This window comes from Mustela putorius, unplaced genomic scaffold, assembly GCF_011764305.1.
Source record: "Mustela putorius furo isolate JIRA1106 unplaced genomic scaffold, ASM1176430v1.1 tig00000083_pilon_pilon_pilon, whole genome shotgun sequence".
NCBI classification, from domain to species: Eukaryota; Metazoa; Chordata; class Mammalia; order Carnivora; family Mustelidae; genus Mustela; species Mustela putorius.
In genome coordinates, this window is record NW_025421273.1 from 15,214,325 (window position 1) to 15,237,996 (window position 23,672).

The 23,672-nt window shown below is 49.8% G+C and overlaps 1 long non-coding RNA gene across 1 annotated transcript in view; it reads left to right on the forward strand.

Annotated features, from left to right (window-relative positions):
- Window positions 1-5,283: 5,283 nt before the first annotated feature.
- The window catches only part of LOC123390787, a 57,597-nt gene continuing 39,208 nt past the window's right edge, over window positions 5,284-23,672 (forward strand). Inside the window, exon 1 of the long non-coding RNA XR_006605367.1 lies at window positions 5,284-7,131. This is a non-coding gene — a long non-coding RNA (uncharacterized LOC123390787). The remainder of the gene's footprint in view (window positions 7,132-23,672) is intronic.

Here is a 23,672-nt window from a genome sequence, read left to right on the forward strand (position 1 = left end):
GTGGCCAGCACAGACGGCTCGACTGCATTCTCTGAAGGTGAGAGCACATCAGTCATCTAATTTCTTAGATCAGCTTTTTTATTAAAAATATAACACACATATGGAAAAGGACTCAACTTGTAAGTATACAGATCAATGAACTATCATGGAGTAATACCCAAAAAGCCATTATGTGGTTGAAAGCTGGGAAATGCCCAGCCCCACAGAGAGAGACCCCTTGGTCTCCCCTCCCAGTCTCTGTCTATTGTTTCTTTTTTTAATTTGTGGGTTTGGTCAAGTCCCGTGTTCTGTGCCTGGTTATTTTTCATCGAGTGCTGGACATCATGTATGAAAAGTTAAAGACATCATTTGAGGTTCTGCTTGATACTGTCTTCCTCCAGAAAGGATTTCCTTTTGCTTGTGATAGGTATGATGCCAGGACAGAGACCATTCCTCATGTCACAACTGGTTCAGAGATGAGTTTCAGAATTTTCAAGGTCTGCTTTCCTTCCTGTTCACTCTTACTCCTTGAGCATAGCCTTTTGGGGGTCCTGACCAGAAGCCTGTGGTGTTTATCAGCACCTTTCATCCTTGGCCCTTGTCAGTCCCATGAGGCTCTCAAAAGCTCCCCTTAGCCTTCTGCCTCTCAGCCACTGGCTCTGCCCTCACTTGGAGGGAAATACACGGCCATGCCCCCTACTCCTGGATTCTCTCCTTGTTTTCCATTTTAGTCCCCCAGATCCTGACCATCTCGGTAGCTCTTGAATGGTTTAGATAGATGCCGAGTAATATTGCATCCTGCTTTTCCGGTACTTACTGGAAGTTCAGTCTGAATTGTCTTAACCAGTTCTAGCCAGAGGAGTCCTCTCTTTTCCCAGACAAAACGTATTTTAGTTGTGAGGTGTGGAGTCTGACAGGCCTGAGTTCAAACCCCAGCTGTTGTTTGGTGTGATGGTGGGCGGAATACTTAACGGGTCTGTGTCGCCACCTCCTCGTCTGTAACATGAGGGTAATACGCTTACTGCTAGTATGAGCACAAAATCAGGGAAGAGGGCAGAATATGTGTCTGAACAAGAGAGATGCTCAAAAGGAAAGAAAAAAACACCAGCCATGACTCAGGAGGCAACCAATCTTATTCTTAGCATTTTATCTCAGCCTACTGGCCCTTCCTATGGCTTTTCTCCTGCCTCCATAATATTATTATTTTTTTGTCTAAAACCCGGAGAGAAGGACACCTGGGTGGCTCAGTCAGTGAAGCATCTGCCTTCGACTCAGGTCTTGATCTCAGGGTCTTAGGATGGAGCCCCACTCTCTGCTCAGTGGGGAGTCTGCTTCTCACTCTCCCTCTGCCCCTTCCCCAAACTTGTGCTTTCTCTCTCTCAAATAAGTAAAACCCTTTTTTAAAAAAAGATTTTATTTATTTATTTGTCAGAGAGAGAGAGAGGCAGACAGAGGGAGAAGCAGGCTCCCGACTGAGCAAGGAGCTCAATGCTGGACTCAATCCCAAGACCCTGGGATCATGACCTGAGCCGAAAGCAGATGCTTAACTGACTGTGCCACCCAGGCATCCCAATAAACAAAACCTTCAAAAAATAAAAATAAAACCTGGAGACAGTATTTCTCCCGGAATTGTTGAGACAGGTCAGCAAAATCATGCACACTGTACTGCTCGGTGTAAGAAGAGCATTCAATAAATGCTAGCTACTGTTACTGACCTTCTTAAACCTTTTCTTTCTTTTTTTTTCTGACTGGTGACTTTCATTTTAAGTTCCTCATCTATAGGTTTATTACCTAGGAATGAAAACTTTCTTTCCAGCTCTGGTCTTTTTCTCGGAAAATTACTCTGACTTTTGATCTTTGGCCTGGCTTGTCCCAAGCAGGTCAGAGGCATTCTAGACAAAGGGAACAGTGCCCACCAAACCAAAGATAGAGAGGTTGGGGGAACTGTGAGCCATTAAATGTAGCTGCAGCACAGAGTAAGGCATAGAGAGGAGTCTAGGAGAACCCAGTGATGATGTGGATGAGAACAACGATGGGAAAGAAAACCCCCACTCTTGCCTCTTCAATGCTTGCTTACTATGTACAATGCACTGGCTTTGCCAGTCCTCGTGAAGGGCTTACAAAATAGGAATCCGCATTAGCTCCCTTTACCTATGAGAAAAGGTGAGGAGCAGAGGGGGTAAACAGCCCACCCCAGACCACACAGTTAGCAAGTGGCAGATCTGAGGTCCCATCCAGGCAGCTGGTCCTGGAGCTGGTGGGACCAGATCAAGTGGGGTCTTCCCTGGGGAGAAGGGAGCAGTCCCTCCTGCCCCCGGTGCAGCCCAGTCTGGAGTTCACTGAGGAGAAACCCCTCCACGGTGTGCTTTAGGTGGTGCTGGCCGGAGACTGAGAGCGGTCCTCTTAAGGAAGTAGTCAGAGCAGAAATGGGGTGAATGAATGGGTGAAAAGCACGCCTCAACACTCGCATGGTTCCAGGAGTCTCCATTGCTTTTTGACTTTCTTCAAAGTCATCACCACACACTTGGGATGCCACTGGATGAAAACCCTTCCTTGGTTGGACAGAATTTCAAGCCCACAGGACATTTTTATGCCTTTGCTTCGAGTTGACAGAACGTTGATGTTGACATTTCTGTTCCCATGCTTTACCCAGCACCTGACCATGGCGGGCCTTCATGAATAATTGGAGAGAGGGGCTGGGTGGCTTTTTCTCTGGAAGGTCACAGAGGCCCCTTGCCCTCACCCCCAGCACTGCATTCTTAACCCCCACACCCCCAGTTCAGGTGTAGTTCTGCTCAGTTGTAAAGGACGTCAAGGAACAGAGCCCTCTGCCTTGCAGAAAAGCAGATTGCAAGCCATGGATATGGGCTGGCTCCGGGTAAGAGCTTCCTGTGGGGGAAAATGCATTTGTTAGGTAATTACACTGGGGGATCAGTGACCTGTCAGCAAAATGAGGTCATTTTTGAAGGACAGTAACTAAATTTATCACATGTCAAAATTCTATTATTTTATGGTTGAGCTCAAATCCAGGAAAAAAAAAAAAGCAGCGAGGAACCTAAAATTGCACAAAAATATCCCGAGAAGGCTGGTAAACCTTTGGCGATTGAAGAAATATTTGTCCCTATGTCACATCACCGTGATCCTGTCACTTGGCCACTGAAGAGCCTTCAGCCATCCTGTATTTAGCAGCAGACTGTAGTGGTGAACATGTGGGCTCGGGAGACACCCTGTGGCTTGGGCTCCAATACTGATTTTTGTCTCCTATTGACTGTGTGGTCCTAAGCAAGTCACTTAACCTCTCTGCGCCTCTGTTTCTTCATCTGTGTAATGGGATAATAATATTAGTTACCTCTCTGGGTTCAAGACTGAATGAATCAATACATATACATTGCTCAGCATGATACCTGGCTCATCACAGGGGCTCGGTAAATGTTCACCATTGTAGGTTGAGCCGTGTGAAATATTATATGCCCCTTTCCTACAAAATCTGTGTTTTCATAAGGTTTAAACTATTCTTATTATGATGATAAGTCCAGATTCCTTAAGTCTCTGTTTGCATTCCATGAGTGCATTACTCCACACGGAATGACCCTCGGTTTTTAACACTTCAGAATCCCGCTCCTTCCCTCAAAGTCTGGCTCAGATACCACCTCCTCCAGGAAGGCTTCCTACTTCTCAGTGTGCAGTGGGTGCTTCTTTCCTGGGGGAAGTTCCCCTGGCAGCTGTGTGGGCTGCTCTTCCAGGTCCATCTCTGCAGAGGACCTGCCTGGAAGTCTGTCTGCTTGCCCCCCCCCCCCGGGTGGGGAGCATTGTGGGGGAAGGGCTGGTCCAGGCAGGGCCCACAGGGCGGTGCTCAGTGACCCTTACCCCCTCTCCTTTCTTGCTTTGCCTTTCTCTCAGCCAGCTTCCATGGGTGATGCTGAGAGGGCGCTGCGCATGCACCATGGCCCACTGGTCACTGATCCCCGCCTTGGGGTCACTGGAGAAGTTTGCTCCATTCTGCCTGTCTGACCAGTGAAGCACAGACCCACGAGTCTATCCACTGGAGGACTGAACAAGGATGGAAGTAGGACTTGTACTGCTGAGCACGGGGGTCCTTCCTTCCTGTCATTTGCAAGGATGGCATGTTATAAAGATGATGCTGGGCATGAAGGGCTGAGAAGCTGCTGGGGGAGCTCCAGGAAGTGTGAGGTTTTGAGGTCGGGTGGCTTGGGTTTGGGCATTGAGCCAGTCATGCCAAAGCTACGTAGATGAGGTTGGCATCTCGTTGATGCCAATTTCCTTCTGATGGGATGGTCACCCTCTCTCGACCCTGCGAACCAGAAACCGTAGAACAGACACCTGCTCTATGGGGACAGCCATAAGCGATTGTCTTGGCAGACGCCTGCTGGATGACGTAGTGGGAGCCACCCCCCAGCCCTTGGCTCCTCCCCCGCAGCACCATGAAGATGTGGTGTGCCTCGCTGAACTGTCATGGAAGGAAGTGAGCGATGCAGGAGGAGCCCTAGTGGGAGGCACAGAAAGTGACCTATAATGTTCCTTATCATTGCCCTCTCTTCCCTGGATGAATGTGGGATTGGGGGCTTTTATGAACACATAGAAACAGAGACCATTTCATTCTGCTCTTGCCTCCAGCTGCCCCTGCCCTCAGGGTGGATGCCTGCTCCTGGCGTGTGCCCGGCTGCAGACCCTGCCGAGCCAGCGCTCCCCTCACAGTCCCTGAAAGAAGAAGGTGGACCCTCCTGTCCCGTCCCCCAAGCCGATGGCCTCCTGCCACCCTCTGAGCTCCTGAGTCCTGCGAGGATCCTGGCTTTCCACAAAGAGCTTCGGCAAAGCATTTGCAGCAATTCCCAGGTCCATAAATCACCTCTGGAGTTATAAATTTAATAGAACCACTCAAGCTCTGGGGCCGTTTCATAGACTCCATAAATATTTGAAGCCGAACCTTCAGACACTGCTTTAAGAAATTGGTAGCAATCAAAACTCTCATTCAGTGGCAAGTGGTTTTGCCTTTGGCTTGGGGGGGGGTCTGTTGGTTGTCAGAGCTTGGAGAAATACTGGACTGTGCTCGCACATTCTGAGGGCTCTGGCTTGGGCTAATGTTAAGGCAACAAAGAGAATATTTACTGTACCCAAACCTATTGAATGATGGGTCCGATGGTTCTCCACTGGGCATGATTTTCCCCAAAGAGGGAAAAATTTGGCAATGTCCAGAGACATTTTTTTTTTAAGATTTATTTATTTATTTATTTGACAGACAGAGATTACAAATAGACAGAGAGGCAGTCAGAGAGAGAGGAGGAAGCAGGCTCCCATGCTGACCATGACCCGAGCCGAAGGCAGCGGCCCAACCCACTGAGCCACCCAGGCGCCCCCAGAGACATTTTTTGATGTCTTAATGGAGAGGTGCTCCTGGCTTCTAGTGGACAGGGCCAGAGATGGTGTCACAAGTCCCACGATACACAAGACAGCATCCTACAACAGAGATTGTCCCACCCAATGTCAATGGTGCCGGGGTTGGGAAGCCCAGACTGGTCCCATAGCTCCTAACATTGCCAGCCACAGAGAACCACCCTCATGCCCCACCGCCGTTGTTTTAAAAGATTTTTGTCTACTAACAGAAATTCTTGACTTAAGTAATTATATATTTGAAATTTTAGAACATTAAAACCAACCAGAACTTTCTAATAAGCCCAATCATTCAACAGACACTTGATGTCTAAAAGGTCAGGGTTACCTTCCTAGTGCTGTTCCCTTCCGGAAGCTGTGGTCACTGAGAGATGAGGAAGGAGACCTAGGATGCCCAGGGTAGCAGTCAAAGCATGAAGATTTTATTTTAATGTAGTTTAACTTTTACATTGAAAAGTACAGAGTTCCCCCATACCCTTCAGCTGGCTTTCTGTAATGTCATCATCTTTTATACCTAACCACACCACAGGGACAGAAACAAATGATTTATTTGGCGGGAAACTGGGGGAGCCATTGATACGTATGAAAACCAGGGCGATCAAGCCATTGTCAGCAGGCTGAGCTGCTACCCTCTTGATTAGCCCAATAGGCTGGAAATAGGTGATCACAGCCATACCCCTGCCCTTGGACTGATTTGCCAGCAGACCTACCCAACCATTTGTTCAGTGAGCATTCAGTGGGAACGGCCCTGCAAGGGTCCTTGGGAGGCACTAGGAAGCAGAAACAAAGAAGATACGGTCCATCTCTGTCCTCCAGGACCTCCAGGCAGTCCTGCCGCCCCCACACCAGTGCTCAAGGAACCCCAATGTGGGAAAACACTGTTGTCATCTCGCTGGGTCAACCACCACTACCGCCCTGGGGATCTCCAGTGGTCACTAATGGTGTGAGACCTCCTCCAATGTTGCCTTTCCTGCCTTTATCTGGGGACAACGCCATCAGCTTTGAGCATCAGGAATGTGATGAGGAGAGGATCCAATCGGTGAAGCTGGGGCCCAGCCGGCTGCACCGCCCTGCTAAGCTGCCCCATCCAGGGGTGAACCGTCTCCAGGGTCAGGTGCGCTGTGTCCTGTCACTGGAAAGCTCCCTGCCCACCCCCCCCCCCCACTTTGGCTCATATTCAGGGCCTCAGCAGAGAGCCGACTGGGGGAGCCCAGGACCGGAAGCCAGGGCGATCTTTGCAGCCTAACATGGTGATTCCATCATAAATCATTTTCCGAAGCCAGAAACTACTTACTCATCCGGTGAGGTGCCTGGGGCTGGCACTTCGGGTCCCCTCAAGCTGGGTCATGGCTTCGTGCTGTGATCCCCTGGGGGCACTTTTGCAATGGCAGATGGATGATTCGGGCATTTTCTTGGCCTCAGCCACAGACCCCAGCCCTGGGACAGGGACACCTCTGCAGTCTGGTCTGACGTCCCTGGGCATGGAGACTTGACCTGCTCGGGAGGCTGAGCAGGATCTGGCAGGAACTGGGTGTGCCTGGAGCTGGCATCAGCCACTCTCAACCCCCCCACACCAGAACACCACCGTGAGGGACCTGACGCCTCTGGAGAGAAGCCAGGAGGGCCAGCACCGACTGCTGCGGAAGAAAATTTGTCAGACGGGCTGTCAGTGAACGACAACGGTGGCCTTCTATGGGATTGTCTGGCCAGGCTCTGCAGCGGGGAAGCCCCGACCCAGGCGAGGTAATGCACATCCCCGCCTCCCCCCTACTACTGTGAAAGGGCCCCACCTGGGCTTTTAAGTAAATCAGATGAGAAGGTTGGCCTGGCCTGTGGCCAAGCAGCAGAAAATGTTAAGTGCAGTGTGTCTGCCTGCTGCCTGATTCATTGCCCTGCTCTCTTGGGAGGCATTCTACTCGAGTCACAGAGGTTCTGCTCAACAGATAACTTCCCCGGGCAGCTGCTGGGGCAGGTGAAGGGCTGGGAGCTGGGTCACAGGGGTCACATTCCAGGTTCCCATCCTCCAGGCCCCCAGCGGACAGACCTGCAGATTGCCCGAGACTGCATGGCACGGGCCGGGTGAAGGGTGCAGCAGGGAGAAGGCAGGGTTGCAGGCCACAGAGCTGTGGCTGACCAGCAAAGGGTCAGTGAGGAGTTCCTAGAGGAGGTGGCAATTGCAACGGGTCCTGGGGGATGAGCAGGGGTCCGCCAAGGAGGAGGGATTGCAGACCCAGGCAGCCACATGTGCCAAGGCCTGGGGTGGGGTCAGGGGTAGGAAATGGAGTGGACATACTTGCCTTCTCTAATCCTGGGATGGAAGGTGCCAGAAAGAAGGTGCTGCCTTTTTGCAACCCTACCGTGACTATCTTGTTTCCTTAGGTGTGTTAGTATGAGTAAGACATTGTTGTTCTTCAAAATTTGGAAGGGGCGGAAGTGTGCACAGTGCAGATTTCTTCCTTGTCCCCAGTTCCCACCTACAGAGGCAAACAGCTCCCAGTTTTTTAGGAACCCGTCCAGAGATGCTGACAAACTGTCAGCAGGAGCCTCAGGCAGAGACGTAGGTTCCATTTCATATGTCTTGGTGATCATTCTGAATCACAACATACATCTCTCATTCATTGTTGTTTTTTTTTTTAAGATTTTTATTTATTTGTCAGAGACAGAGGGAGAGAGAGTGAGCGAGCACAGGCAGACAGAGAGGCAGGCAGAGGCAGAGGGAGAAGCAGGCTCCCTGCCGAGCAAGGAGCCCGATGTGGGACTCGATCCCAGGACGCTGGGATCATGACCTGAGCCGAAGGCAGCTGCTTAACCAACTGAGCCACCCAGGCGTCCCTCTCATTCATTGCTTTAAATGGTTGTGTTGTTTCCCATCGTGCGGTTCCTACCAGTCCTCTTGGTGGACATTTGCCTTGTTTCTGATCGTTTGCTATTATAACTGGTATGGTCATGAAAATGCATATACATGCACCTCTTTGCACATGTGTGAGTCCCTCTGAAGGTAAATTCCTGGAGGAGGAATTGATGCCTCAAAGCAGAGAAGCTGTGGTCATTTTGAGAGCCCTGGTCAGCCCTGCTCCCCACTCAACCCAGAGGTCCCACCTACAATGCTGGGAGGGGTGGGTGGTGGGGAGGGTCCTGGTTGCCCACAGCCCTGCGCTCACTCTGTGTTCTTTCTACCTCTGAGTCCCTTGAGTGTGCCCGTTGTGGTTGGAGATGGTGAACTAGACAGAGGGGGGCCCTGCCCTCACTGGGGATCTCCGGAGTGGGGAGATGGGGGTTCATAAGCAGGTGTTTTCTTCCCAACCCCGGTGAGGGATGGTCCGGATTTCTGTCTCACAGCCTGGGCAGGATGTGATGGGTGGTGTGAGTGCCCTTGGTGAGGGGGAGGGATCAGGCCACCAGGGACAGATGGCGACAGGACTCTGGGGAGTCGGAGGCCGAGGAGGAGCAGAGAAGAAGGTGGCATTTGGGCTGAGCCTCAAAGGGGGATATAGTCCCAAGGGCAGAGGTGGCAGCCAGGTGGGCCCAGCAAGAAGGGACCTAGGGCTTCAGAGCGATGCTCTGTGCTGGGCACCGCACATGGTGGCTGACACCCCCAGCTACCAAGGCAAAAGCCCCCAGCTGGGGCCTAAGATTCCAGAGGCAGCTTCTGCTGAAGACACTGCATTCACTGCCCAGCTCCACCGCTCCCAGCCCCTGAAGGCTTGGTTTCCTCCTGTAAAAAGGAAGTGATATCACCTAACATCGGATCACCTAGCTGGGGTCTCACCGGGGGTCTGGGGTCTGTGATGAGCGCTCTGCCTGTGCTGCTCCCAGCCCCTACGTGCCCCTCTTTCCCTCCTCCTAATGCTGGTAGACAGGAAGCCCAGGAGCCCAGTGCATGCCCTGCCCCAGCTCACTTCTCTGGGCCAAAGTTTTCTGACCTGTTAAATGGGGATGCCTGCCTCCCAGGGAGGGTCTGAGGGGCGAGTGGTTCATTTACCGGGACCACTGGAAACAGGCCCTGGGACACTGTGGGGGCTGCGGAAATGCGGCCACTGTTTTATCTCTGTGTGCGTGATCTTTGAAAACCAGACTGAAAACAGAGTCCCTCTGGGCGGGGTGATGGGGAGACAGCAGGAGAAAGGGCCACCTGGTGACGTGGCTCAGCTGGTGCCCAGGAGGGGAAACTGATGGAGGAGAGCAGGTAGCAAGAGAGCCTGGAATAGAGTCACACTGCGCGTTCCTCCCTGAACCCAGGCCTGGGGGAGGCAGCCCAACCTCAGGCGCTGGCCTGTAGCCCCTCAGGGATCCAGCCCAGGACCCCTCTAGCTTGCCCCCACTCTGCTGCAGCCCCAGGGTCTCCAAGATACCCAGGGGTCCTGCCTCCCAGCCTTTACCCTCTGGTCCACTGTGTCTGCCAGCCATCCTTGGGAACAGCTACATGGCAGATCTGGGATGGCTCTGGCAGTCTGCTCTTTGCTCTCTGTATGACCTCGAGCAAGTTTAGCCCCTCTAGGCCTCAGCGTTCTTATCTGTAAAATGGGAACACATAAAGGAGGCAATTTAGTGAGGCATAAAGCGCAGAGCCCCTCGATGGGTAAACTGATTATTTCTGTTGTTAAATTTTTCACCTGCAAAAGTCAGGGGACATCAACTTTCCCATTGCCAGGAGTCAGACAGAACATAGAGCGGCCCCTGTGGCTCCAGGCCGATGCTGTGTCTCTGAACTTTTTCACTGTCCAGCCTGAGAGGGAGGAGGGGTTTTACACCTACTTTGTGGCTGAGAAAACTGAGGATCCCAGAGGCCCAAACGGTTAGAGCCAGGATGTGAGCCCCAGTCTGTAGGGCTCTGACCCTGAAATCAGTTTTTCTTGCACCTGGCACACAGGTGCTCCTGTCTGTACCCTGTGATCCACAACCCCTTGTCCCCGTGCATGCACATATGTTCCTGTCTGCTTCTGGAAAGGAGCTCGAGAGACCTAAAATTAAAGACAGAGATACAATAAAAAGAACCTGTATTGCAGAAGAGTGAAGACTTAGAGCCAAATACTAGTTGAAGAGGGAGTCAGAGAGAATAACCACACTGGGCACTGAGGCCACAGGTGCCTGTGACAGGTGAATGGAAAAGCCAGTTCTGAGCTTCCTGGTAGTCAAGGCAAAAAGGGGAAAAACACGAGTTCCTTGCTGCTGACTTTCCAATGAAAGGAAACAGGTCTGAGGAACATTTCTTCCAGTTCTGAGCTCAGAGGGACATCATCCTGAGGGTCTGTATACCATGAACAGGACAAATGGTGACTCGTGTCCCGGGTAACATACCTCCACATCCTTGGGAGGAGGAAGGCATGTCGGTTTAAAGCTGTGGTTCGCCTGTCCATTTGCCAGGGGCCCACACTGGGCTTCGTGGGCTTCTCATGGCTCCTTGGGCTGAGCAGCATTACTTGCCCTTTAAGGATGAGACCCGTGGAGAAGCCTTGGCTCTGTCCCAAGTCTATCTGCTTTTGGGGTACATCCTCCCCAATACCGTGCTCAGCTCAGGGGCCTCCGTGGTGGACTTCCTGCCAGGAGCAGACTCCACCTCCCCTCCTCCTCCTAGTTTCTACCTCCCCCTCCTCCCTCTCCCCTACACACACACACACACACACACACACACACACACACACACGCAGCTACTCTCCCTCAGCTATAAATCTCAGCTAAGTACTCCCCTGGGCTCCCAAGCTCCTGGGGGCCCAGCTCCAGGACTGGCAGCTCTGTGGGCTGGGACGCAGGTGCGAAGCTGGGTGGGTGGGGCGGGGAAAGTGGTGTGTGGAGTGGGGAGCTGGACACACGCTGACTCCAGCTGCTTCCCTTATCCCCAACCCCAGGAATAGGGTGTCCTGCGGTTTGCGTCACACTGGACCAGACCCCAAAATTAATCTCCTCTACCACAAACACAAGGGGAAGCTGGCAGACAGAAGCCGGTGGGTTACATCCCAGCAGCCTTAAGTAACCAACTCCCTGTTGTTAACCATGATTCACTATTGGGTAGAGGCCATTACTGTGGGTCTGTTGTCTTGGTGCTGTCCTGGATTCAAGGTAGGCAGAGCTGGGTCAGAGAATACCTACTGGGATGGGGGGATGGGGTTCACTGTCAGGTAGCAGGAACCAGCCAGCCAGCCACCATCTCCACTCTTCCAGGGATGCTGTGTCTGGTTGGTCAGGTTGTATACTGAACAAAACATCTGGCCCAAGGTAAAAGGGGATAACATCAAGCCCTCCTCTCCTTGCCAAAAGGCTGTGCCTGCCTGGAGGGGCAGGTTCCCTTTACAAGTTCACATGGAGGCTTGCAGGCTGTGACCCCCTAGGAGGGTTGTCTTTGTGATTCTCACAAAGGGTCGGTGGGGCCTCTGTGCCATGTGTTCCTGACCCAGGCCCGAGGTGCCAAGTCAGCAAGCAGAGGCCAATGTGTCCTGAAGGACACACGATACCTCTCCAGGACAGCCCTCCAGCTTATGAAGTGCTAGGGGGCTGTGTTCTGCCCCCAGGCACCTTTGGGTCTGGCTTAGGAGCTGGGAGGCCTGAGACCAGATGGTGGTCTCTGCCCACAGGTGTAATTGGGATTTTGTGGCCCACTGAAGCCCCCATTCCTTCCCATCCTCAGTCCTGTGCCAGGAAATTACTGCTACTCCACTCTAGCCCCAAGCTGAGGGGACAGGAGGAGCACTGGACCAGGACCCTACTCTTAAGGACACTGCTTAATACCTGTGTGGCCCTAGGTGAGTTGCTTGACCTCTCTGTGTTAATTGGCTATAGCTTTGTTATGATTGTGTGATAAGCCACTCCAAAGCCAGCCACCCCACCCGTCTATCCTCGTGCACTCGGGGCTGTCGGCTGACTAGTGTTCCACCAGCCAGGCTGGGTCTGGGCCTGGGGCTGGATTCAGGCCAGCCCCACCTGTCCATATGTTCTCCTTGGAATTCTTGGGATTTCTTCCTGGTCCCTGGGTCTGGTCTTCTGTGGATGCAGGAGGGTGAAGAGAGTGCTGTGCCTCTGAACGTTGCTCTGCTCATAATAGTCAAAATCAGTCTTGGGAACAGACTGGACATGGAGAGCGCGAGGAAAAATTCTCGAGTCACAAGCTGATGCTCAGGAGGAGGAACTGGTCAGGTCAACCCGACCTCCTGCACCCTCCCAGCGGGACTTGTCCAGTGCGGGACAGTGGTCAGGGCGGGAAGTGACTGCATATGCAGAGTGCCCATTGCAGAGGAAAGAGGTGGCTTTGTGTCCCCCTGCCACTCTCCTTTGCTGTTCTTTGAAGATCTTTACAATGACACAAAATATTTTGAGGTAATCCAAAACTCAACAGAGAAAATCCATGTATCCCAAGAGGACGGAGGGGTGGAGGGTCATCCTTATGGACAAGAGCACTCTGCTCCAGGGTCCTGCTCCTTTTGTGTCCCCTCTGACAGTGTCCCTCCTCCCCATTCCACCTCCTGACAACACTTGGCTTTCCTTCTAGCTTTTCCAGACGAATCTGATCTGAGACATCTAGAAGGGAGTAACTGATTCCACTCCTCAGAGGGGCCAGGCAGTTTTGTCTTGAGGGCTTGATCTTCCAGGAGGCTCAGAATATTTTCCCCACGGTCTCCTCCAGGATGGGAGGTGAGGTGGGAAGGGCTGCCCATCCTGATGTTCCGGGTCTGGGGCCTCCTGGCAGCAGGGGTGGGGTCACCTGGTTGAGCAGCCTGGAAGACGGGACCCCAGGCCCTGCTGCGTCCTGGACAGGTGTCAGCCCGGCCTGTGTCCCCCTCTGTCTCTGGCTGTTGGAGGGTAATCTGGTGGCCCCAGCCATCGCCATCTTTGCCAGGGTTCTGAGATCTGAGTTTGCTGAATTCCTGTGGCTTTTTGCAGGAATTCAGGAGAGCAAAGAGAGCTGAAAAGCTAAACTCCTGTTCCCTTTCTCTCCCCTCCTTTTCACTACTGCATGTGTGCACATTTGTGTGCATGTGTACATGGATCCCCAGATACGCAGAATACATCTGGGGACTAACCTTGGTTGTCCCGCAGGCATATACCCAGCACCTAGAACTGTGACTGGTATACACTAGGCGCTCCATGTTTGTTGAATGAATGCATGACCCAGTAGCTCAATTTTCTCTGGATGGCGCTCCCAAGCATGTATTTCACTCCATCTGGTGATCCGGAGGGCAAATTCTGTTGGAGGAGAAGGTATTAGTTTTGCGTTCATTTTTGCTTCAGGGGTGGGAGGGATAGGAAGGAAAGGACTCAGAGAAGAGCAGGAGGAGAAGCTGGAGTCTCACCAGTGTCCCCTCCCCAAGCCCATGCCTCCCACACCCAGGCACTCTGCTCTTAGCTGCAGAAGCAGTAAAGGGCCCAAGGTTACAAGGGCCTGGAGTAGGAGGAGCAGCACGAGGGTGTTACAGGGAAGGCGGGTGGAGGGGGCAGAGGTGGGGAGAACAGTGGGGCAGGGGAACCTCCCACCTGTTCTTTGTCTGGAACTTTTCCTTTAGAAGGGCTGATATTTGTTACACACAGTCTGCCTTGGTGCTTTTCCTAGTGGTATGTCATTGTTATTTTATTTTATTTTTTTAACACAGATACCTTATCTGTGCTGTTCTCATAAGGACCCTACACTTGCCCTTCTAGACACAGGGACATCTTTTCTTAGCTTCATGTTGGTATTTCTGAGTGTCATGACGGTTATTCTGCCAAGTGCGGGTTTGTGGAGTCACGGACAGTGACTTGGAATGGGACGGACTGGATACTTGTTCTATATCCATGCTCATGTGGTGTGGGACCCCAGCAGATGGGACCTCGGAGCCTCAGTTTCCCGTTCCTGTTTGCCTTCCCTGCTTCCTTCACCCTCCCTCTCATCAGAGTGGTCATTGCCTCAGGGCAGGGGACCCTACTGTACTGTGACTAGGACAGCCCTCTGCTGTGACTCTCTCTCACTATGTGGTGAACAGCTGATAGTTTCGGGGACATTTGTATTTTGTGAAGAATGTCCTCATCTGCAGAGAGAAAGTCATTGGCATCATTTTGGGAAATGTTTTTTTTTATGAGAAAATGCAAACACATAAAAGTAGACAGAATATTAAAAGGAGCCCCCATGTAGCTGCCACTCAGCTTCAGCCCTGGTTCATTCAGGAACAATCTCATTTTGTCTGTACATCGCCCACTCTCCCCATACGTGTTCTTTTGAAGTAAAACCAGACAGTTTATCACTGAAGTCGTAAATGTTTTAAAAAGCTATCATACCTCAAAAAAACCAGTCCCTTGACTTCATCAAACACCCAGTCTTCAAGTTTCTAGTTGTCTTATGAATTAATAGCTACTCTTTTTTGGTAGTTTGTTTTGTAGGATCTAAATAAGGTCTTTACACTCTGCTTGATTGGTATGTCTCTCTTTGTGGTAATTTAGCATCTTAGCCAATAAGCATTCGTGCTGTTGTCCAACCATCCTCACTCCATCTCCAGAACTTTCTCATCATCCCGAACTGAAGCTCTGTCCCTCTGGTAAATACTCACTCCCTATGCCCCCTCCATCCAGCCCCTGGCATCCACCATCTGCTTTCTGTCCATGAATCTGACTACTCCAGGGACCTCATCTGAATGGAATCATACAGCGTTTTTGCTTCTGTGACTGTGTCCGTAAGCTTCATCCCTGTGGTAGCATTTGGCCGAGCACCCTTCCTGTTTGAGGCTGAATCACAATCTACAATATGGGTGTATTTTGTTTGTCCATCCATCCCTCAGTGGGCACTTGAGGCATGTTTTGTTGACTCTACTCATCTTTCTTGTCTTGGAATATTCTGTTGGTGGAAGCAGATGGCTTGCTCTGCAGTGTCCCATGCAGGCTCTTACTGGTTGTATCCCACAGTGCTGTTGTCCACGTTGCTCTGTCTTCTGTGTGTCCATGAATCACCATTGGACCTAGAGCTTTGGTACGACCCAGGCTCAGCTGGGGTTTCTTCTGGACTCTGCAGAGTAGTGTCATGCCCTTCCCTCAGGAGACGTGAGTCTAGCTGACTCTTCTTTTGTGATGTTGGCATCTGCTCCTGCCCAGGACCCAGATTCACGGATTCATTACTGAGTACAAATTGACAGGTTACGTCACTCTTTAGGTATGAGCTGGGACCCTTCTACAATGAAGAAATTCCCTCGCCTGCTCTCTAGCTATTCTGTTTATTAGCTTTTTATCTGCCTCCAAGGTTTACATGCTGGAGGAGCACCCACTCATTTGCTCATTCATTCTCTCATTCATTCACTCACTCATTCATTCACTCACTTACCCATTCACTCACTAATTCATTCATCCACTCATTCACTTATTCATTCACTCATTCACTTATTCATTGATTCACTTATTCATTCACTCATTCATCCACTCACTCATTCATTCATTCACTTATTCATTCATTCACTCACTCACCCACTCACTCACACATTCATCCACTCAGTCACTCACTCAGTCACTCATTCATTCACTCACTTATCCACTCACTCATTCATTCATCCACTCACACACTCATTCACTCATTCAGCCATTCATTCATTCACTCACTAATACACTCACTCATTCATTCACTCACTCACTTACACATTCATTAACTCACTCCCTCTTTCACTTACTCAGACACACATTCATTAACTCACTTATTCTCATTCACTCACTCATTCACTCATTTACATACCCATTCACTCATTCATTCACTCACTCACCTACTCACTCACTCATTCATTCACTTACATCCCGACTTCTACTGACTGCCTGTTCTGAATGCTCACTGAGGTGAGAAAGGTGAACCACTGGGAGGTCACACACCTGGAGGAGAGACAGGTGACCAGGGTAATAGAAGCGTTAAAGTCCCATGGGTGCACAGAGGTGAGGGGGCCTGGAAGAAGTGATTTAATGGCAACCTTGCTCTCTTGTGCAGAGACTAGCAGATGGTGAAGGTCAGCTTCTGGGGCTTGGGTCGTTGCTGGCCCAGCTGACAGCTGACACTTTCAGACTCTCCAAGTTTGGGTTTTTAAAGTTGGGATGTCCATAGAGCAGTCCTGACACTCTTTGGCTGCCAGAGGGACAGGTCCAGCTGACATTCCCCAGGGTGTTTCCCAGCCCCTGGAACCAGAGGACTATTAAGTTAGAGTCTGGACACTGTTGCATGCAAGGGCTTTACTGGGAGTGACCAGAACCTCAGAGGACACAGGGAGAACCTGCTTTGCAACAGGAACCAGTAGTTGTCACGTGAGAGGGTTCCAGGGCTGGGGTGCCGGGGGGCCTGGGCTCCATAGACCCATCTGCCCTGCTTCTCTGCAGTCACATGGCTCCCCAAGTCTTTTCCTCCAGAGAACTGCTTGTTCCATCCATGTATCTTCCCAGGTTGCACTCACCCATTCCTGGGAGTGGAAGGTGATGGGCATTGAGTTCCTCCCCTCAACTCCTCAGTACACACCTAAAGGGGGCTTGACCCCAAAACTGTTTGGCTGTTTTGGGTCAACAGGAAAAGAAGGCCACGTCTTGGAGGTTACATGGTTCAGCTTCTTCATCTCACCCCCGGTTCTGGCAGGAAAGAGGTGATATCCCCAAGTGGGCGATTGAAGGGGTATATTTGCTGCTGGGGTGCTAGGTGAGGGGACAGAGGAGGGCAAGAGCAGGAGGACATGACCACCCAAGGGCTGCAGAGCAAGGAGAGGTTGCTGCTACTCCAGGAGTTGGTGAGAGCTGGGTAGAGGAGCCCCCCTGCATCTGCCCAACCTTTTGATGGGACGGAGAATAAGTTCTGGAACCTTCTTTCTTTCCTCTCTCCAGACTTCTGCTTGCATCTCTCATTGGAGCAGGAAGAGGCTGGTAAGGATAAGGATTCAGGAGGCCTGGGCAAAGCTGGGCTGGGCCTCCTTGGGCAGGCTTCCCCGGAACATTCTGGGACTGGCTTTGCTTATCGGGCCACTCTGTGAGTCACTGAGTGTTCAGAGGCTCCCCACTTGTAACCATGAAGCTCAGGTTGGGCTCTGCACGGGTGGCTGCTGACGTCTGGCTCTGTCTGCCCACAGTGGAAGGGGTGAGGGGGCTCTGTGCCGTCCTTTTCCAAGGGTACGAATCCCATCCTGGAGCTCCCCCGTCATGACCCAAGCACCTCATGGAGGTCCTGCCTCTGAATACCACCACATTGGGCATTAGGGAGGTCACAAACATTCAGACAAATAGTAGGCGTCTTAGTGGTCGCATGCCTGAGATCCTCGAAAGTATTTCCTGCCTCTAGTTTCTGGATGGGACTTTACAGTTTGTAAAGTGCCCCTGTGCGTGCTCCTCGTTGAGTTTCCCAGCAATATCCACCCACTGTGCAGAGCCAGAAACCGAAGACCACACAGCACAGGTGAGAGGTGGGGTCCGCTTTACTCTGACTCCCCATGAGGGATTTGGAAAGGACGCCATGGGCCTCTGTGTTCTTCCAGACCCTTTAAGAAGAAGCCTACCATGGGGGACTGGTGAGTAAGGTGAGCGCAGAATAGCTTTGCTGCTGTGGGGAAAGATGCTAACCATTACTGAGTGTCTGTTCTGGGTCAGACTAGAAGCCTTCCAGATACGGCCTGAAAAACCCGGATAATATCATAGCCTTTAAAATAAATCTAGAGCTTACCTCTGCCCAGCAGAGCAGATATTACGAAACATATTTTGTCTTATTTTATCTCACCTTATTTTATTATTTTTGGGGGGACAAGAGGGAGAGAGAGAGCAGGCTCCATGCTCAGTGCATATCCCAATGTGGGGCTCGATCTCACGACCCTGAGATGGTGACCTGAACCAAAATCAAGAGTCGAATGCCTAACCAACAGAACCATCCCAGTGCCCTAAGAAATATATTTTAAATAATCATCTTTCCTGCTTATAAAAATTGATATATATTTATTTGAGTACATTTGGAAAATACAAAAAAATAAATAATGCACATGGAATCCCACCTTTAAGAAATGTTTGCTTTCAACATTTTGACGTTTATCCTTCTTCAGTCAGACTTTTTACCACTTGCGATCATACTGATACAGTGCTATTTAGCAGTGGTCCCATTCAACCATCTGTCCCTGTTGTACGATTTTGTAGAGGCAGGAGGGCCTGCTGGTTAAAGTAATGGGTCCCGGAGCAAGTCTCAGCCATTTGCCAGCTGTGGACAAGTTCAGTTAAGTCCCCTGGGCCTTCATTTCCTCAAATAAAGCGGAAATGAGCAGAGTACCTATCTCACATGCTCCTGGGAGCAGTCAACTGAATGTGCTTAGAACAGGCCTGGCATATAGCAAGTTCTAAGCATTTGATGGTGTTCTTTTTCTTGATAAAATTAGTTAGGACATCTCAGCTACTTACTTTATTCATTTATGCAATGACATCTCCTCACACCTGCTGTGTGCCCGGTACTCTTCTAGAGATGAAGGATGCCTGTGTCTAGGATGCAGCCCATGAGACCTGTGTTCCTAAGGGTCCACACAGGTGTCCAGCACATGCCCCCACTCTGAGCATGTTCTCTGTGCTGCTGCATCCATGCTGGTGTCTTCCAGGGCCTTCTCACACATGGGGCTGCATTTCATTCTTTAGTTTTTCCTTCCAGGTCTTTACTTAAATTCCAGTTAGTGTAATATTAGTCTCTGGTGTAGAATTTAGTGATTCAGCACGTCCGCACATGGGCTGGTGCTCCTGACGACAGATGTGCTTCTTCTTCCCCATCACCTGTTTCCCCTATCGACCCCCGCTGCCCCCCCCAACTGCCCCGCCTCTGGTAACATCAGTGTGCTCTCTAGAGTTCAGAATCTGTTCCTTGGTTTGCCTCTCTCTCTTTTTTCCCCTTTGCTTTTTTTCCCCTTAAATTCCACATATGACTGAGATCCTGTGGTATTTGTCCTTCTCTGAGTAACCGATTTCACTTAGCTTTATGCTAACTCTCTCCACATTGCTGCAAATGGCAAGATTCCATTCTTGTTGATGGTTGAATAATAGTCCATTGTATTTATGTACCACATCTTCTTTATCCATTCACCAGCTGATGGACTCGGGCTGCTTCCATAATTTGGTTATTGTTGATAATGCTGCTATAAACATCATGGTACATGCACCCCTTTGGATAAATACCTAGTAGTACAATTGTTGGGTCATAGGGTACTTCTATTTTTAACTTTTTGAAGAACCTCCACACTGTTTTCCAGAGTGGCTACACCAGCTTGGAATCCCACCAGCAGGGCAAGAGGGTTCCCCTTTCTCCGTATTCTCACCAACACCTGCTGTTTCTTGTGTGGTACATGTTAGCCATTCGACATTTTAGCCATTCTGAGGTGACCTTTCATTGTGGACTTGACTTGTATTTCCCTCTTGCCGAGTGATGCCCAGCATATTTTCATATGTCTGTTGACCATCTGGATGTCTTCTTTGGAAAAATGTCTGTTCAATGTCTTCTGCCGATTTTTTAACTGGATTATTTGTTTTTAGGGTGCTGAATTTTATAAGTTCTTTATAGATTTTTGGATACTAACCCTTTATCAGATATGTCATCTGCAAAAATCTTCTCCCATTCCATAGGCTCCCTTGAGTTTTGTAGATTGTGTTGCTGCACTTAATTTCTGTAATGTTACCAAGAAATCAGCATTGTCTCCCTTTCACAGCTGTTGACATTTAGACTTGGAGCAGGGAAGTCACTTGGCATGTGATGTAGTGGTAGGTGCTGTCTGATACCCAGGCCCCTGGTGTGCTCTCAGACCACCCTGCTGTCCATCTGAGCAAACCAGACTCATGCTGTAGAATCTGTTGATTTGTCCAGCACTGATTATTACTGCTTCCTGGTGCAGTGTGTGCACCAAGGGAGACCTTTCATTCCTTTTGTCACCCACCCCTTGCCCCTGTGATTTCAAGCCAGTTGCCACCTCCATTTGTACTTTTCTTAGCCAGCTGAGAGTGGGATCCCCCGAGAGCCAGCCCTTTCCCCAGGGCCTGGCAGATGCCAAGCACTTGGTGCACAATTCAGCTGAAACACTCTTTAAACATAAACATTGACAAGCAAAAAGTTCTTGGGACTGAAGACCTAAGAAGGGCCAAGAAAGGAAATGGGGCCTTTAGTTTGGAGAAGACTTGGGACATCCATACCCAAGGAGCTGTGAGGTAAGGGGCGGGGGGGTCGTCCAGTGGCCAATTGGGGAAGGCTTAGGTCTGGGGTCAGGTCATCATGGGTTCTTATCCCTCAGTGACCTTGAGCAAGTGTCCTTATTTTCCTTGGCCCCATCTCTAAGATGTGCCCAATGCTCCCTACACCACAGGCTGCCCCAAGTCTCCTGAACGTGCTCAGAGTGTGTGCTGGGCATGCGTTTAGACCCTTAAGAGCAGAGGTCTTGTCTGCTTTGCTCTAGAAACGAATATATTTAGTTTAAAAATGTGTGAGGACATGTTATTGCATAAATGAATACTCATTCTGTATGAGTCCTGGGGGAAGTTATGGGGAAGTGGGATGAGGGGACGGGGGAGAGGATGGTTGGAGGATGGCTGGATGAGAGAGAAACAGGAGAGCAGAAGTGAAGTGCTGGCCTGGGGCCAGGGCACCCTCCGCCCATCCCCTGCTCTGCCTCCTGCTGGCCATGGAGCTTCACGCAAAGTGCCTCATATGGGGTCCATGGTCTCCTTATCAGCATTAATAGTCCTTAACACATAGAGTTGTTGTAAGAATTATATAAAGCCTGGCACAAAGGAAGCACCTGCTTAATATAAATCATCATCATCATCAGGAAAACCTATTAATTGGCAGAAAGAAAGTGTATTAGTTACCTATTGTTGGGTAATAAACCACCCCAAAGCTTACTGGCTTAAAACCACCATTTTATGTATTCATTCATCTGGGCTAGCAGGTTGGATTGGTTCTACAGGATAGTTTTGGGGTTTTGTTTTTGTTTTTGTTTTTTTCCAATCTCACCCGGGTCAGTCATGTGGCCATGCTCATCAGACTGGGGCTGGATCATCAGATGACCTCATGTCTAGCAGTTGGTGCCAGCCGTTAGGTGGCTGGTCTGTTCTGAGGATGCTCAGTTCCACTTCATATGGCAGTCATCCTGCATCTTCTGGCATAAAGGCAGTGTTCCAAGAGAGCAGCACCTTGAAGGCCCCTGTAGGCCTGGTTCAAAATGCCCACAATGTCACTTCTGCCCCCTTTCAACTGACCCAAGTCTGCTACAAGGGCAATCCAAGGAGTGGGGAGCTGGATTCTCTTGACAGGAAGAGTAGGGGAGTCATTTTGCAAATGCATGTGCACACAGAGTGGGAGGGATTCTTGCGACCCACTTTGTAAACAGTCCTCTACAGAGGGAGCTAACATTTTTGAGGCCCTGCTGACTTGCCGGGCACATTGACTTTCATAGCCATTATTTACACAGCAAAATTATCTCTCTGGTGATGCAAGGACTTCAGTATACTAGGAATATCCAAGCCAGGTCTGCAGCACTGTTAAAATGACAGCGATAGTGGGATCTAGGCTATAGACTAGAAACTGGGAAAAGGGCACTAAGATTCTTTCCATTAGCAAGAATTGCAGGGTTTGAAGAAAATGCAAGATAACAAACTGAACTATGAATGAGAGGTAGGATTTCTATTGAACAGTAGGGTGGCAAAGTCATCTTGATTTTGCTGGTAGAAACATGAATATCAATGAAATTGTCTCATTATCCTCAGGCATTAAGGAAGAGACAGGAACATGATTTTTGAAGGGCTGTAACTGATGAGAGAGAATAGAATTATCTAGTCAGTCTTGTAGGAGATTTTGGTGAGGTCACTGTAATGTCCTGACCAAATAAAGCAAGGTGGGTGTGGACACATCACTCCTTCATCCAGGTGCTTGTTGCTCTTGCTTCTGGATTTCAGAAGCCAGCTGAAGTGACTTTCTGGCTAAAAAGTGAGAAGAAATTCTGGGTAGAATGGTTGGTTGGCAGGGGACAACCACTCCTGCCAAGAACAATGAGAAAGTCTGTGTTGTATAAAATGGAAAAATTACCCATTTAAATCCCCAGGGAGCGGCTAAGTGTTGAGAGCTGGAGGAGCCCAATTCTGGGAAGGGGAGAATCTTGGAGAGCCAACTGTAGCTTTTTCTCTGGGGTCTTTTGTTACCTGGGGGCAGGCTGTGAGTCCAGGCCTGGTCCAGTAGATGACACTGCTGGGGACAGGGAGATGCCCTTCCCTGGGGTCAAAGAGAGAAAATTAGAGAATGGGGTGTTGGGGGGTAGTCTTCAAACATCTGGTTGATTTCTTCCTCCAGATATTTGTCAGACTCTAAAGCTTACCAGACGAGGTGTAAATAAGCCAATGAGAAAACCTCTGAACAGCAAAGCAAGGTTTTCCTAGTCTAGATACTGAGAAGCAGATGATCAGTATTTAGGCTCTACCATGGACAGAGCCCAGTGAGCTAGCTGGACCCTCACCTGGCTACTGTAGGTGTTTGAGCTCAGGGCCCCCTACAGCCACAGGCGCTTCTAGAAGGGGAATGGCTGTGTGCTTTAGGAAGACCATTCTGGATCAGTGTGGAGAAGGGATGGGAAAGGTTAGGGGAAGAGTGTGAGAGGATGCTGCCTTGTTGTGGACAATGACTAAGGAACCACATCATGATTGATTTGCTCCATTTCTTTCACAAATCAAAGGAGGAGATAAACATGAGCAGACAGAGGAAGGCACACCACTTGATGAATAGGCCATCTGTCTCAGCAGCAAACTTGGGAAGATGAGGGTGAAGCCAAGATAGAAAAGAGGCATCATTCATCTTAAGTGATAAGAAAGAAAAGAAAACTGACATTATATTATGAAAGGGGTTTGACAGGTTTTTACAATGCGAGAGAAGAATTTTTCTTGATCCGTGTGATATTAAGCAGAATTGAAACTACGGAGGGATCAAAATTACATTGAAAAAACAATAAAGCCATTCTGAGACATGCAGATGAGTCAGTTCAACTGCTTTATTTGAGGAAAATAAGGCCCAGGCAGGAAAATGACATCATTTTGTTCAAGGGATCCAGTAAACTGATTACAACCCCCACATCTTTTTCACTTGTGTGGACTTGCTCTGTTTCCAAGATGATGATCAATTTTTGTAAATGCCCCACATATGTTTGAAAATAATACATGTTTAATTATTATTGGTTTTAGACCAATAGGTATATCAAGCTTGTTAATTATGATCTTCAAATTTTATTTATCCAGACTGGTGTTTTTGTATGCTCAATCTGTTGAGTTCTGAAGAAGATGAGTTTAATCATCTAACTACTATGGTGGGAGATTTAAGCAATTTCTATTTC